The sequence below is a fragment of the Lissotriton helveticus genome, chromosome 6 (assembly GCF_964261635.1).
Source record: "Lissotriton helveticus chromosome 6, aLisHel1.1, whole genome shotgun sequence".
In the NCBI taxonomy this organism is placed as follows: Eukaryota; Metazoa; Chordata; class Amphibia; order Caudata; family Salamandridae; genus Lissotriton; species Lissotriton helveticus.
In genome coordinates this window covers 6,262,273-6,279,786 of record NC_136067.1, presented here as the reverse complement: position 1 = coordinate 6,279,786, position 17,514 = coordinate 6,262,273, and positions in this window count along the sequence as shown.

Below are 17,514 nucleotides of genomic sequence, written 5' to 3'. Positions count from 1 at the left end.
TACCCTCCACAAACACATGTATACACTTCGCAAACACATGTAAACACTTTGCAAACACATGTAAACACTTTGCAAACACATGCTTACACACCTCAAATGCCTGCATTCCCTCCGCAAACACATGTATACACTCCACAAACACATGTAAACACTTTACAAACACATGTAAACACTTTGCAAACACATGCTTACACACCTCAAATGCCTGCATACCCTCCGCAACCACATGTATGCCCTCGACAAACATGTGACATGTATACTCTTCCCAAACATACATCAACCATCTGTGGGTTCCTGCCAACCCTGGGGCGTTTTTGCAGGCCATTTTCATGTTGCTCTGGATTGAATTGTGGCCTCAAGCACAGTCCATTGAGGACTCTAGATTGTGGTCCCTGCGGGTGCATTTAATATTTCTCAGGGACTTATTTTACTAATAGTTTCCCCACTTCGCAGCGCCTGTCGCGTGGACACCTCAATCGATTCTCAAACATGAGACGCATGTGTCTGATTCTGCAAACCTGCTGCCCAATGAGACAGGAAATCCAAGAATGGTGTTCTGGGCGCTCCTATCTCATGCCTTCCGAATGTATTAAAGAAATATCAGATCTGCTTCAATGTTTGAAAACTGTGATTTGGTGAAAAGAGCGCCTCCTGCCCTAGGAATGGTCGAAAGACGCGGGGCTTTTGCAAGGGGACGCGTGTATGTTCTGACGCATGGCTGGAGTTGCGTCAGTCTTACGAAAACTCAGCAATGCGTCACTTCGCAGCAACAGATGTGTCAGAATTTCCGACGCATCTGTTAAATCCTTGCATCATGTAAATACAGCACATCCACGGTGTCGCAAGAACATTTGACGCAGGCGCAAGGAAACTGTCGCATCGATGCCGATGCGCCTGATTCTTGACTATGAGGCCCGATGTCTCAAAAGGTAACATGAAAAGCTGCTTGACGCTAAACAAACACTCAGGAGTTTGTTTACAAGCACCCTGCGCTGGCGCTGCGTCACTTTTTTTAACGCAACGGCGGCACAGTGTTCAAGCTCAATAATCAGCCCAAACAACTAGTGAGCACGGTCGAGGCTGGGCAGGTGTGCTTCCTCCTTATATCTACCATCTACAATTAGATGTAATCCTTGATGGAGGTCTTTGCATCCACGAGTTTCTCGATCGCAATCCCCGTGTATTTCCTGTGACCAGGAGGCTGCTTCCTTCTCATCTGCTGCTCTGCTCGGTCTCTGACCCTTTATAAACAAGAAGCATGTGAACTCGCATAGAAGCCCCGCCCGTTTGGCCCCGCCACACACACACTAGGGTATGCAACTTCTTCCCGTCCTTTCCTCACTATGAGGGCACTCGGCGCCTGTCGGTGTGGTGGTACAGTTACAGACACACCTGTCACATTATTTTGATGACGTTCTGGTGCCACAAGGGATTACCCATTTCTATGAGTCCACGTATGGCATTGTAGACATGGTGTGAGGCAGACAGCCATGACATAGGAAATACAATGTGTGTTCCCACATAACACCCTTGCAGTTGGAACAGTCCCAGTATTACAATGTTCTGTAAACCTGTGAACGCATAAAAAGCCGGCGCCCTCTAGGGGTGGAGTAAGGTTTGTTTTTGTGAAGAAAGATGTCCCTTTTCTTTCAAAACCAACATGACTTCACCAGGGTGCTAGGGTGCCAGCCCGTGAAAGAAGACAGGAATGTGCTGTCTCTCATTGATACAACACATTCCTGGCCTTTATTCAGACGCACGGCAGCGCAGCAGGAACTCTTGCAGCGCTGCCCTTCACCTATAGCAAACGAGGCCCAGAGTGCATCGCAGCAACATGCACCTCCCTCAATCAGCAAGTACGGGGCCATGCTTGACGGATGGCCCCTATTTATGGGCCATGTTTACGAGGCCCCCGCGCCACCGGTTCATCACTTTCTCCCATGCTTCAGTGGCGCTGCGCCCTGCTCCATATTTACAAGGCAGCTTTGAGCGGCTTGTAAATATCATTCTCTTTGACACAGTCTTCTAGGTTAAAGGGGTGTGCAGTGGGTGTTGCTGGGGGGCGTTTCCAGCAACATCCATGGCCTTTTGAGATTGCCCCAGATTTACAAGCAATCGTAAGTCTGAGGGAGCTCCAAAAACGGATGGCGCCACGAGGAGAAATCTTTTTTTTCTCCCTGGTTTCTGCACGAAAACAAACACAGATACATCGCAGGCACCCTTACACCATGGCACAAAAGTGCCCGCGTTGGCGCACGACAGCCCATTGCGCCACAGCGCAGGGAAAAGGACAGGAATGTGCCGTATCTTATAGATATGCAACGTTCCCGCCCTTTACTTTTGATGCAGGGCAGCGCAGCAAGATTCTTGCGTACTGCCCTGATCCAAAACCTCGTAAATGAGGCATATAGCGTTTTGAAGTATTTTCTCTATCATGTTACTCGCAGCCCAGCAGAGCAGGATTATAAGCAATGTTGGGGCATATTACTAACAAGTAGAATTATTTATCGCTAAATAGGCGTAGCGATGATTTTGTTATCGCTGCCTATCGCTGGATATGTTAGCGGAGAAAACATGCTATTAGCAACGTTTTTCTCCTTTGTGCTAAAATATCCAGCGATAGCGCCGAAATGCGTGAATATCGCTGAGAATACAGCGATATTCACGCATTAGCGACGAAATGCTCTTAGCCATGTTATCCACTCCCATTGGATATACAGGCTAAGAACTGGTCTGAGCAGGCGTTAGTATTTGAAGGTATTGGCGCTTAGCGCAAATATTTCCAACGCTGCGCCTGCCTTGCTAATAGGCGATAGCGACGTTAGCGACTGCTTTCAGTCGTTAACTGGTTGGGTACGCCCACGTTGCATGTCATTAGCAATAAACATCGCTGACATGCAAAGCGGGCCCCAAACTGCTCGGTATTGCCTAAAAGCTGTTGCTAACATCAGTTAGCGACAGCTTGCTAATAGGGCGATGGAATTATCGCCGCTTAGCTGCCGAAAACGGCCGCTAAATCGGCGATAATTGCCTATCGCCACCCTTGGTAATATGCCCCGTAGTGTACTTTAAAGGTTCTATTCAATAAACTGCAGGAAAAGAGACTGCATAATCCGAGCCTCCTGTCTTGTAATAAAATTCGGTCTATGTGGCTAATCCTGATGTCTAATTAGATTGCTTCTTTAGCAATCTGCTGACCTAGTCCAGAAATCAAATGGTTGGTGATTAAATGCATTTTTTCTGAAACTTTGCTAACTAATAGGCTTCTTGTTCATTCTCAGGAAGAAAGCACATATTGTTTTTTGGAAATAGACAGCAGTGCCGTCCGCATATGCGGAGAACTTGATTCTTGTATTAGTGAGCCCCGCAGGATCGATAACAAAACCAGTGCTGTTGGAAATGGGGGTCGCTAGTTGGCAATGGTATACACCTTTGTCCGAATAGGGACCCTTGCTTCTAGTCAGGGAAAGGGGATTACACTCCTGAATAACCCCTGCTCACCCCCTTGGTAGCTTGGCACGAGCAGACAGGCTTATCTCAGAGGCAGTGTGTAAAGCATTTGTGACCACATACAGTAATCCAGTGAAAACACTATAAATGGACACCACACCAGCTAGAGAAATTAATAATCTTTACTAGACTTAACACAAGACCAAACAACAAAAATCCACAATACTTTACTAAAAATATGACTTTAAAATGGTAGAAATAGCTTAGTAGAATGTAGATGGTAAATGCGACACTTTACTCTCAAAGTACCTTGGATGCTTCACGCAATACAAACAAAAGGGTCGCAGGGAAGGTGATGCTTCAGTTCCTTGCTTGGGGGGAGGTGATGCGTCGGTTCCTTACCGGAGAGGAGGTGATGTGTTGGTTTCTTACTGTGATCTGGTGCGATGCGACAAGATGGCATCTTTGATGTGATGCGACAACGTGGATGCGATGCGTGCATGCCCGACGGCCTTGCGGCGAAGTCGTTGATCTTTGAGCCGCGACACGCTTCTCCGGTGATGCGACGGCGACCTCTGCGGCAGCGGCACGCTTCTGCGGTGATGCGACATGCTTTGTCAGCGATGCGGACGCAAACAGATGCAGCAGTGGCATGCTTCTTCGGCATGCAACGGCAACTGCTGCGGCGACGACATGCTTCTCCTCGTTGCGCCGCGCTCCCAGCTACACGCAGTCTCTGAATGGCAGGCCGGAGTCACATTTTACAAGGCTGCTTCTGTGGGTGGCGCAACCAGTGCTGCCGGCCCACCAGCAGCATTTGGAGTCACAAGCCCTGGGCACACTCAGTGCACTGAACTAGGGTCTGACAAGTAAATCAAATAACCAATCATGGAGTCACTAATCCATTACAACAATTTAACATAGGGAGCACTTGCACTGTGGCACTGAATAGCAGTGGCACAGTGCCCAAAGCATCCACACCAGCAAAAACACATGAGGCAGTAGAACAAAAATGGAAAGGAGACCAAAGTCAATGGTGCCAAGTCTAACAAGTAGCTTACCCCAAAGAAAAGGTTCAGTGCTCCCTTTGACCTCAACTACCCAGCGAACATCAGCCAAACCATTACCACCTAGTCTCCCTCCCTGGCCACCTCAGCCATCATGTCTTCCATCCACTGCAGGGTACCAGCCAACCCCTGCGCCTGCCATATCTACAACCTCACAACGAATGCAATCAGCACCCAACTCCCCGGCATCCTCAACACCTCTGTCTCCACGGCAACCTTCCCGGATAGATGGAAACATGCATACGTCAGACCCCTCCTGAAGAAAGACTCTTCTGACCCCATTGATCTAAAACATTATTGGCCGATCTCCCTGCTCCCCTACCCAGCCAAATACTTGACAAAGCCATCAATCAGCAGCTCACCGAATGCCTGGAACAAAACCACCTACTGGATGTCTCACAGTCAGGATCCGAGCCAACCACAGCACTGAGACCGCACTGATTGCCACCACAGATGACATCAGACCAATCCTAGGCTGTGGAGAAACTGTGGCCCTGATCCTCCTCAATCTCTCCGCGGTGTTTTACACCATCTCCAACAACACCCTCATCGACAGACTCTACAACGTAGGCATATAGCAAGACGCCCTCAAGTGGATCGTCTCCTTCCTTAATAGGAAGCACACAGAGCATCTGACTGCTTCCCTTCACCTCCGCCCCCAAAAACATCAGAAGCGACGTACCACAAGGATCATCCCTCAGACACACCCTAATCAACATCTACATGACCCCCCCTTGCAGACAGCATCAGATCCCACGGACTCAACATAATCTCCTACGAAGATGACACTCAACTAATCCTCTTGCTCACCAAGGAACCCTCCAGCGCTAAAGCAAACTTCTGCAACACCGTGACTAACGTAGACAGAGGGATGAGTGACAACTGCCGCCAACTCAACTCTGACAAAACTGAAGTACTGATCGTCAGGAAGAACACCTCCACATGGGACCACAGCTGGTGGCCTACAGCACCCGGACCTATACCCACACCGACCGACTATGCACACACCCTCGACATCATCCTCGAGAGCCAACTGACCATGAAACAACAAGTGAACACCAACGCCCACACCTGCTTCAACACACTTCGCATGTTCTGCAGAAACTTCAGATGGATCCCAACGAACACCAGAAAGGGTCACACAGGCACTCGTGAGAAGCCGCCTCGACTTTGTCAACGCCCTCTACGCCGGCATAACCACCCACCTCCTCAGAAGACTCCAGACCATACAGAACTCCACAGCCAGACTCATCCCGTACCTCCACCTGGGAGGCCGCCACTGGTTCCCCCTCCAGAAGAGATGCCAGTTCAAGATCCTCACACACGCCTTCAAAGCCCTCCACAACCAAGAACCTGCTGATATCAAACATTGAGTGAACTTCCACCAACCCTCTCGATACCTGCGCTCCTTCTCCTACATCACTGCCAAGGCCTGGAGCGACCCTCGCCCCCATCACCTCCAACTCCACACAACCCCTGCTGAATAGGTTCCATAGTGCAAAGTTGTGCTCAGAAGCCCATGTCCTGGCACCAGTGAAGTTCAGGGGTGTCGAATACAAAGGCTGCGTGGTCTAGATCCCGCCTGGTGTCTCTTAATCCACTACCAGAGACTCCCTACCGCTTTATCTCACTCTGACATCCTTCAAGTGTCTCCTTTGTCACGGTTTTCCCGCCTTCCTCTTCCTGCTCCTTTCCCCCTTGTGAGTTTTCGATTCACTCGCCAGGTCACCTTCAACCACCAGCTCAAATTAAGCACTAGTGTGAGTGGGCACTGACACAGGCTCCAGCACTGTTTAGAAACCAAGTGGGGAGGGACAAGGAATCTGTGGCACTTTCGATTCCTGTAAGGAGTGAGCCTCATATATAGGCTCAATATATAGGCTCATATATAGGCTCATATATAGCCTCATATATAGGCTCATATATAGCCTCATATATAGCCTCATATATAGGCTCATATATAGGCTCAATATCCTTTGAAGCCAGAAGCTAATCACAATATAAAAGATATTTTAAATCAGCTGTAATAGCAGTGTATAATAGTGCATTTCATTCCACTATGAACACTGCTCTTATTTTTGGTACTGAAACCTGATAATTCATACACAATTGTTTTAGATTATAGAAATTTTAATGGAATTGAATAATGAAAATGAAATACCAGCCTTTGTAAAGCGCCCAGCTACCTCCGGACAGGTGTCCCGGCGCTGGGGGCCGTCGGGATGATGAAGCGAGCTATTGCCCAGAGTCACATGGTGCTGGGCTGACCTGCCGCCGGCGCTGGGGTTCGAACCGTGAACCCCCCCTGTTCCGGAGTCAGCCACGCCCTGGCCGCTGCACACACACAAATGCTATACAAACCGATCATAGTACTGGATTAATGCCAAATAAAGGACTTTGACTGCCTGCAGTAATTGGGTAAAATCCCAATACCAAATCAATTGTTCACTTAGTGTGGAACAGTTTTTGACAGGAAGAAATTATTCTTTCATATCAATTTCATAGAATGCTGCTAGAAGTAAGACATTGCACAAGTGCACTTTAACTATTGATGCTAGTTGTAAGACATTGCACAAGTGCACTTTAACTGTTGATGCTAGAAGTAAGACATTGCACAAGTGCACTTTAACTGTTGATGCTAGAAGTAAGACATTGCACAAGTGCACTTTAACTATTGATGCTAGTTGTAAGACATTGCACAAGTGCACTTTAACTGTTGATGCTAGACGTAAGACATTGCACAAGTGCACTTTAACTGTTGATGCTAGAAGTAAGACATTGCACAAGAGCACTTTAACTATTGATGCTAGACGTAAGACATTGCACAAGAGCACTTTAACTATTGATGCTAGAAGTAAGACATTGCACAAGAGCACTTTAACTATTGATGCTAGACGTAAGACATTGCACAAGTGCACTTTAACTATTGATGCTAGACGTAAGACATTGCACAAGAGCACTTTAACTGTTGATGCTAGAAGTAAGACATTGCACAAGAGCACTTTAACTATTGATGCTAGACGTAAGACATTGCACAAGTGCACTTTAACTATTGATGCTAGACGTAAGACATTGCACAAGTGCACTTTAACTATTGATGCTAGAAGTAAGGCATTGCACAAGTGCACTTTAACTATTGATGCTAGAAGTAAGGCATTGCACAAGTGCACTTTAACTATTGATGCTAGAAGTAAGGCATTGCACAAGAGCACTTTAACTGTTGATGCTAGACGTAAGACATTGCACAAGTGCACTTTAACTGTTGATGCTAGACGTAAGACATTGCACAAGAGCACTTTAACTGTTGATGCTAGACGTAAGACATTGCACAAGAGCACTTTAACTATTGATGCTAGAAGTAAGACATTGCACAAGAGCACTTTAGCTATTGTATTTTTAAGTATGAATTTTAAATTTGGGGTAGTGTATGTAGTTCCGTTTAGAACACTTTATTATCAATTTGAAGTGATGTCTTTTGTGTCTGGTGTGAAATACGGAACAAAATTAAAATGTACCTTTGATATTATTTTCAACACATTGTATTATATGTGTTTTGCCATTTAAAGATGTGATATTAGACAGATCAAATTGGTATGATTAAGTTCCTGACACAACCCAAAGTATTTTTATCCTTGTTTGTAATCATTTTTATTAATGCCAAATACAGTGAGGAAGAAACATCAGACGACCTTAGACATATGTAATGGTTTCTTTAGTCAAAATATACCACTTGAAGCCAGTGTCTAACCGCTAGGTCTGGGTGAAGTTCACGGAGTTTGGCTTTGCGGAACTCCGCACGGTGACCAAAAAACATTGCCGCGCTCCGCGGAGTTCCGCAAGCGGTGGTGTACGATATGTCAAGCTACTCACGCGGACGTTTTGCACCAGGTGTTTGTCCCATGCCTTAAAACCAGCGCAAGCAACACCACACGCAGCTCAAGAAGGCGCTGCTTCTTTCTGTCACTCAAGTAGAAGTTCTACTCAATAAGTTCCAATCAAGCGGCAGCTTTCTCAATGCTAGCGACAGGTTTCTCAACTTGAGCAGGGCTGAAAATTCGTTCCGCTCGCGGAATTTGCGGATTTTTGACAATTTCACGTTCCGCGAATCGCGCGAAATTGCCAAACAATCTGCAATTTGCAAGTTCGCAATTTTTTTTTGCTTGTTCGCGCTTCAAAAATACAATCTCGCGCCCGCTGCGTTGACTTACCTTGATTCTGAGTTTGCCGAGTTGTTTTCCTCCCGCGAACAAGATGGCCGCGCCCAAAAACGACCGCATGAGTAAGTTGGCGTTGGCGTTGGCCTCGCTGAAAAAAAAACAGCGAACACGCAAAAATAAAAAAATCCGCAAGTTCGCACAAATTCACGGATTTTGTGGACCGCGAATTCGCAAATTTCGCCCATACTTAGCGACAAGCCGCGACTGCCCACATTGAGAAATCTCACCGGGATGGGGTCTGGAGTAAGATTTTCTCTATCGCACTCGCCAACTTAACGTTGGTGAGCCGCGGGAGATGAGAAACTCTGCTCCGCACCGCTAAGCAGAGTTTTTGGGAATTCCGCGCTCCACGCAGGGCGCAGAGCGTGTAAAACTCTGCAAACTCCATGAGCAAAGCAGAATTTCACACCCAGGCCTACTACCCACTGTCTCATTTGGAGGTTTTCAGGACGCATATTCACGATTCCAACAATGGTAAGAGAATAACCCCAGGCTTTTTGCAGTAAGAGTCATGGATATCTTCTAGGAAGTTCCCGAGGCGCTATAACATAATGATGATATATTCATTTTATACCCTGGCTACAGTGGACAGTGGCTCTTTTGTTTTGACGTGAGTGTAGAATCAATTCTAAGAGTCAAAAATTGTTAGCCCTTTAGGATATGAGTACCAGACGTCTTACTGATGTGTTCGTTCAGCCTTTACTTTCAAGGGCTTAACCGCCTTCCTCTCCAGCAGAAACTAGTATAGCAGACTAAGGGGAAACATCCTTTACAACGCAACTTTTACCACGCAGGGCTTTTACATTGCAACTTTTACAACGCAAACCATTACAACGCATTGCACTGGGGGGCGCTCTAGGATAGGGAATAGATTTCATTTACTATCCAACACCTTCTCTACTATCCACGGGGACTGGTGTTGGAATAGTAAATTAAACTATTCACTATCCTGCACCCCAAAGCGCTATGCGTTGTAAAGGCATGCGTTGTAAAAGTTGCGATGTAAAGCATGCGTGGTAAAAGCATGCATTGTAATGTCATACATCCCAGACTAAGATATAATACTCAGCAATACCTTCATGATTTGAAGCTGGTATGCAGGTGTGAACCATCTTTGAAACTTTTTTGGTGCTGAGTTTAGCTTAGTAAGTAAAAGATATGAGGGTGAGGTTCATTCTCAAGATAAACAGCCATTATGTTAGAATACTTTTTGCTATTCACATTGTTCGTAAATGTTTCTGCTACTATTCTGTTTGCCTTATTTCATACTGCGTGCACTATGATACCATTTTTAATTTTAAAATAAATCTTTAAAGTGTGTCCATTGTTTCCTAGTGTTCTTGAGTGTGGCTTTCTATCATGAAAAGAAGTTTGGGTTCTACTAGTTACCCCTTCACAGAACTGATTGTTACCTGACACCCATCTCACTCAAGTACTGCTCAGTGGGTTGTGAGGTGGTTGCAGTTGAACCTGTTTTCTGCCAATCACTGGCACATTGACAAAGTCCTTGGTACCAGAGTGTCTCAAAAGCATAATTTCTAGGCTCTATTCTAGAAAATCTATAAAACGCATCACCTGTGCCGCTGGTGCACTACTTTAGACTTTTCCAACTAATTGCCCTGCCCTGTGGAGAGGCAGAAGGGCTGAGACGAGGAGCAGGAGAGGTCTCCAACACAATTGGTCGCACAATGTCACCACCTTCTCCTGTCGGCCAGACTGGAAGGGATAAGGGCTCAGTGGGGGGGAGGGGAGGTGAGATGAGAACCAATGGGTGTTGTGTAACCCTGGGCGTAGTTCACATAGTAGAGCTACGTGAAGTGCACTTCGCACTACGTGAGCTACGCGTAGTTACGCGAACTGCATAGTGCACTGTGTAGTGCACCTCCCCGCGTTGAGAATCTCGCCGGGAGGTTTATTTTGCATGCTCGCGATTGGCAACTTGATGTTGCTGATCGAGAACAGGGAAAAAGTCTCACCGGGATGCCATTTTGCTCACTCGCGGTCGCCAGCTTGACATTGAGGACCGCAGCAAGGAAAAAATGCCCGCTACTCTACGCTACGCATGTTTGCACTGTGCTATGTGCAATTTGCGTAGTGCGAAGTAGCACATACTCTGCAAACTACTCGAGAGTAGCATAGTACTTCGCCCAGGGTTAGTCTTGTGTTCCCCCTCCTCTCGATTTCATGTTTTTGCTGTTTGGTAAAGTCATCCCTCTGGTAGCAGCAGGGAGTGGAGTCCAGCAAGGTGAACGCGCTGTCCAATCCCAGCTGCCCTGCCCGAGTCCAGCAAGGTGAGTGCGCTGTCCAATCCCAGCTGCCCTGCCTGAGTCCAGCAAGGTGAACGCGCTGTCCAATCCCAGCTGCCCTGCCTGAGTCCAGCAAGGTGAACGCGCTGTCCAATCCCAGCTGCCCTGCCTGAGTCCAGCAAGGTGAACGCGCTGTCCAATCCCAGCTGCCCTGCCTGAGTCCAGCAAGGTGAGTGCGCTGTCCAATCCCAGCTGCCCTGCCTGAGTCCAGCAAGGTGAACGCGCTGTCCAATCCCAGCTGCCCTGCCTGAGTCCAGCAAGGTGAGTGCGCTGTCCAATCCCAGCTGCCCTGCCTGAGTCCAGCAAGGTGAACGCGCTGTCCAATCCCAGCTGCCCTGCCTGAGTCCAGCAAGGTGAACGCGCTGTCCAATCCCAGCTGCCCTGCCTGAGTCCAGCAAGGTGAACGCGCTGTCCAATCCCAGCTGCCCTGCCTGAGTCCAGCAAGGTGAGCGCGCTGTCCAATCCCAGCTGCCCTGCCTGAGTCCAGCAAGGTGAACGCGCTGTCCAATCCCAGCTGCCCTGCCTGAGTCCAGCAAGGTGAACGCGCTGTCCAATCCCAGCTGCCCTGCCTGAGTCCAGCAAGGTGAGTGCGCTGTCCAATCCCAGCTGCCCTGCCTGAGTCCAGCAAGGTGAACGCGCTGTCCAATCCCAGCTGCCCTGCCTGAGTCCAGCAAGGTGAGCGCGCTGTCCAATCCCAGCTGCCCTGCCTGAGTCCAGCAAGGTGAGCGCGCTGTCCAATCCCAGCTGCCCTGCCTGAGTCCAGCAAGGTGAGCGCGCTGTCCAATCCCAGCTGCCCTGCCTGAGTCCAGCAAGGTGAGCGCGCTGTCCAATCCCAGCGCCCTGCCCGAGTCCAGCAAACACCTCCCTCTGAACTCCTGGGTCCTTTTGCTGGAGGTGAACAATTGTTATAGGAATGTAGAAAGAGGAGCCCAGAGTTTCGGGGTCCCCCAGTGTCCCTTGGGGAGCGGCTTGATGTGGGGTTCTCTGTGTATAAGATCTGTAATGGGGGTCCCGAGGCGCGCGCCCCGGACCACCGGGTACTCAGGGGCCACTGGGCTACAACTGGAGTTGTTTCCCTCTAGTGCCCCCATTGGACCTCAAGTGGCGGCCAGTGCTCCCCATCGGTGGTTGACTCTCAGGGCAGCGAGGCAGAGGCGTCTGAGGCTTTCTCACAGGTGCGGTGTGGAGACTCAGGACTCATCAGCACACAGTGATATCACCCAATCAGGCAACCAATGAAATCACCACATCACCGTGTAAAGAGAAAAGTACTCAATTATGCAGAAAAAGCAAAATACTGCACATAAAATTATGTTGTATAAAGAAAATCTTTCCTGTCTCAGTCTAGGACTGAAGCAATCAGGGATGGACTGAGAACCAACATCAGCCCGGGCAAAACTATGCAACCCCCCCCCTCCTCCCTGTCTACTTGCATTCATTTTCTCTCTCAAAATCTCCCCCTCAATGTTCCGCATTCTCTCTCCCTCTCTCTCTCTCTCTCTCTCTCTCTCCCATTGTGGGCTAAGAAAATTGTGCTAAATGCAACAGGACATGAACAGGAGCGTGCGCAGCCAGGAGGGCGCGCTAAGTTCCTTGTTCCTACGGTGGGTTTTTTGTATTAAATGACTCATAATTATGTGAACATGCATAATCGCTTTCATTTTCTGTAATTTCATTTCAAAAGAGTAATATGAAATTAAAATAATTACTCTAATTAATCTAGCATAATTGAAGTTTTCCCAGGCCTCGTTACACCCTGACCTTGCAAAATGTGTGTATGAGTTATTGATTTTTTGACCCGGCCCGCATTGTAATTACACGCGCCCGGCGAGGGCCTGGGTGAAATGGCCGGATACCCAGAGCAAGGCTCTGCCGTCTGTAGGCACACACCGAGTGTGCGCCCCTTTTTAGGTTGAGCCTGGGCAGCGCACACGCTGCTCTGCGAGCCATGCTGTATTGGAGTATGCACTCGAAGCCCCGCCCACTCTCCACCCATATTTGTCATTGGCTTGTGTGATTGTCCTTCATAAATGCTGGTTTCTGATTCGTTGATAGGCTTGTCAGTCCCTCCTTAGTACGGCCTTGTCTTCATTTGTAACCTCCCATCAGGACTGGGCCTTTTACGTCTGTTGTTACACGGTACGTCGTCTTTAGTCTGTAAGCACTATTTTCTTTAATGAGTTTCTCTTACAGCAGGAGGGTCTCCGTGTGCAGTTGTGACCACCGGCTTGTTTATTTAAGTTGTAGCAAACGGGGAGCTCTTCAGGGGCCGTGGGAGACAGATGGAGGCAACTCAGCGATGCCCTCAAGCATTTGGAATGCAATGGGTCAACGCATTTGCAGGAATTTAAGCTTTTGTCATTGTTACTAAAGCACATGCATGCAGCTCGGATGTGGGGATTTAGCCATGGCTCCACCTCTGGGCCGCAAGCTCCGCCCCTGACCCGGAAGCTCTGCCTCTGGGCCGCAAGCTCCGCCCCCAAGTTGGAAGCTCCGCCTCTGGGCCGGAAACTCCGCCCCCGGACCGGAATTTCCGGCCCGAGTGCGGACGTAAAGTTAGTAGTCTTAAATCTATTCTGTGAATACCGAAAGTAGTAAGTTCACTCTGTGAATCCCAAATAGTAGTACGTTTAGGATTTAGTCTTAAGTTCATTCTGTGAATCGGGCCCTTAGTGCTTTACCTCTCCACAACAGCCTTGTGCTTGTTTTTAAAATAGTTACTATTCATGCTGTATTATAGGTTTTTCATTACACAAAAGTATTGAAAATATATTCCTGGTTTCCTAGTGTTCTAGAGTGTACACTTACAGGCTGAAGCCACTAACTCTCCCTGTGAAATATCACAGGATTGCGGTGCTACTTAGAACACATCTCACTGAAGTGATGCTCAGTGGGTTGAGACTGGGGGCCTGAATTACATTGTGGCGGATCCGGTCCCACCGTCACTTTTTCAACGGTTTCACCACCATCTCTATTTGGTGCGAGCGTCTTTCGCCCAGAGCAAACTGAACCTTCGCACTCTGTAGCGGACTCTTCTTTGGTCGTAGTATTTTTAATCACCTGGAGTGTTTTTTTTGTGTTTATTTATTTACTTGTAAAGCGCCACAATCGACCCCCGAAGGGGTATCTCTGCGCTTGAGAACAGGCTGCGTGAGGGAAAGACCCAGCACATGAAAATAGGAGCCAGCTGTCATGGCAGCATGCTCCTTCATAGTGAGCGTCTGCTCAAGACGGACCGCTTAAGTTTTTTACACAGGTTTTTGGGACGGGGGGAGTGTCTAGGTCTGGGGGCCACCAATCGGATATCTACAGTAGTTGAGCCTCTCCGTCTTCCCCACATTGCACTGAAGAAAGTTACTCCTCATTCCCCGAGAGAAGGCGGCCTGCACTGATGGATTAAACTTTGTGAATGGGAAAATTAGCTGGGTATCGTCTGCATATAATAATAATAATAATAATCCACATTTGTATAGCGCACAATCACCCGTTAGGGTCTCTAGGCGCTGGGGGCCGTCGGGAAGATTAAGCAAGCTATTGCCCAGAGTCGCATGGTGCTGGGTTAACCTGCCGGAGACAGGGAGGGATGAACCCACTACTCCTCAACAGATTGTCCAAGGGAGTCACATAGATGTTAAACAAAGTCGGGCTCAGACAAGAGCCCTGTGGTACTCCCTTGGACAATTCAGTTGCAGCTGAGCGATAAGAGCCTAGGTTCACCGCCTGTGAGCGAGAAGTAAGAAAACGTGTCAACCATTGAAGGGCCAAGTCTCTGAGTCCAATCTCTTCCAACCTCCTGAGCAAGATCTTATAGGAAACCGTGTCGAACGTGGCGGACAGATCCAGCAGCACCAGAATCGTGGAGTGGCCTCCATCTAGGGTGATCCTGATGTTATCGTTTACCGCTAGTAGGGCTGATTCTGTGCTGTATTTAGGGCGAAAGCCTGACTGGGATGGATCCAGGCCACCTCGCAGGGAGAGATTGAGGAGATGTGCAATGGAGGGGAACAGGGGGCTGGTAAGAGAAGTTTTGATTTTTGCTGGTATATGATCCTGAGGTGATCCGGATTTTACTGAGCGGATCAGTGACTCAACCTCCACCTGTGTCACTAGGGGAGAACTTCCCAACAGTTGAGTGACTGCCTGCCCCGATTCTACAGGAGTCATGGTGATGGATGAGTGCTCCCCCGATTGGACAATTTTATCGTAGATGGTCTCAATTTTTTGTGTAAAGAAAGTTCTAATGTCGTCGCACAATTTTTGTGTAGGGACCATCAGATTCTCACACGCCTTAGGATTAGTAAAGGACTGCAACATGCGATATAGCACCTTAGTGTCATTTTTATCCTTGTCTAATTGTAGAGCTATGTGAGCTTTGCGTGCTGCCCTAATTTTCCAGTGGTAGTCGGCCAGAGCCGCATGAAACCGAGCTTTGTCCTACTCCTCATGAGTGAGGCGCCACCGTTTTTCATGCTTCCTGCAAATTCGTTTCTGGATACGAAGAAGAGGAGAATACCAGGGGTTCTGGCTCACCCTAGGCATGCTAGGGAAGGGTTTTCAAGCGCCTCTTCGATGTTGTCTGATTCTAATATCTGTGGCTCTACGAAAGAGGTTTTAAAGCCCTCTGCGGTAACTCTCTTCCTCTGTCTGAATAGTAAGTAAGTAAGTAAAGTAAACTGAGCTTCTAAAGCGCCTGGTTACACTAACAGTGTGTCCCCGCGCTAGTGTGTCGACTCACATACAACCCCAAGCGGCTCCCACCTCATACTCAGACCTTAACCACATCCTCACACCCTAGGCAAAGTAAAGCAGTTTTAGTTTAAAATCACAAGAGCAGCAAGATTTTGAATACTGATTCACCCCCAGCAAATAGATCGGGCACACACTCACAGCTGACCGGAGCAGCGCGCGATCACTGCGCGAGTGAGTCAGCTTCACTTTTAATGCTGGTGCGGGACTCCGCCCTCTCTGGTCTCCAACCCGGAAGAGGGGAACAGAATGAGGACGTGGCCGGTACTCCCTCCACACAACCGGGATAAGGACTGACTCGGTTAACTCGGCCTGAGCTCGCATTTTCCTCTGTGGCTCCCCACTTCCTGGTTGAGACAGCCTAGAGATGCCATTTTGTGCAGTGCGTGCTCTAGTGTTCTCGGAGGGCGGGGATTTTAAAAATGCGTACAGTGGACGCACCACTGGCACGCCGAAGGCAAGCCCGTCTGCGCCCGTCAGCGCCCCGGAAGTGCCATGTGCCAGTCACTATGCCAGTGCACTAGTCCATACTAGTGCTGACCCTTTTGTGTATAATGGTCAAGAGTTGCTGTCCCTCAACTCTAACAATTGTAGGGAATGTAGGAGATGGGACGCTGTGGTGGACAACAACTGCGATAAGAGTGAGCTTGAACTCCCCCTGTTCCCCAACGTTTCTGCTGGTGAGCCTGAGGGCAGGAGTGTGTCCTGTGCTTATTAATGCCCGCTCTGTTTCTAAGCATTATCAGGATGTTTTTGACCTGCTCACAGATGAGTCTTTGGACCTGCTTTTTGAAACAGAAACTTGGCTTAGCCCTTCCTCTAATCTGTCTGGGTGGGATATTGCTTAACCGTCCCCCTGGACCTGCTGGTCCCTTCCCCAAGCTGCTGGCCAACTGGATCACGCCTAGGGCTCTGCGAGATTTGCATTTTCTGCTTCTCGGGGACTGTAACATTCATATTAAAACGCGGATGGGAGTGACACACGTGTCTTTCTAGCTGTGGTACAATCGTCTTTACTCCAACAATATGTGTTTGCCCCGACTGATTGTGGTGGCCACATGTTCGATGATATTTGCACTAGTTTGCCCTTGGTACTGACTCCCCCTCTGCCGGTCACTTGGTCTGACCACTATTCGATCCTGGATGGAGAAGGTGGTGTTCGATCTCACTCCGCAGCTCAATCCGGACGCTATAATTCCCCACTGTCTAAACCATGGTTCTCGCCCCAGCTTAAACTTAAAAAACAGCATTGTAAAAGGCTGGAAAGGAAATGGAGACAAAACTATAGCTCAGAAGCCAAGATCAAATTAAAAGGAGCCCAAAAAGTTTATTATGCGGCTATTGTATTGGTTAAGCGGACTTATTACGCTGATCGTATTGCCCAGTCGAGCAATAACACTAAAGAGCTGTTTAACATTGTAAAAAGCTTTACTTTTCCCAATGAAATGAATTCGGCCCATGTCCCTTCACTTTCATGGTATGAAGACTTTTAAATTGTTTTTACCAATAAGGTCAGGGCATTGCAATCGCAGTTTCATAACCGTGATATCCAGCCCTCGAAGCTGTCCTCTGATCACCACTGTGGTCCCTCGGTCAATGTTACTCTTTCCTCATTCGACCCTGTATCTCAGTTGGACTCCCTGGCTGCTTTATCTTGTCTTAAATCGGGCTCCCCTCATGATCCTTGCCCTGCCAAACTTATGGTGAAAGCAGCTGCTCCTGAATCAG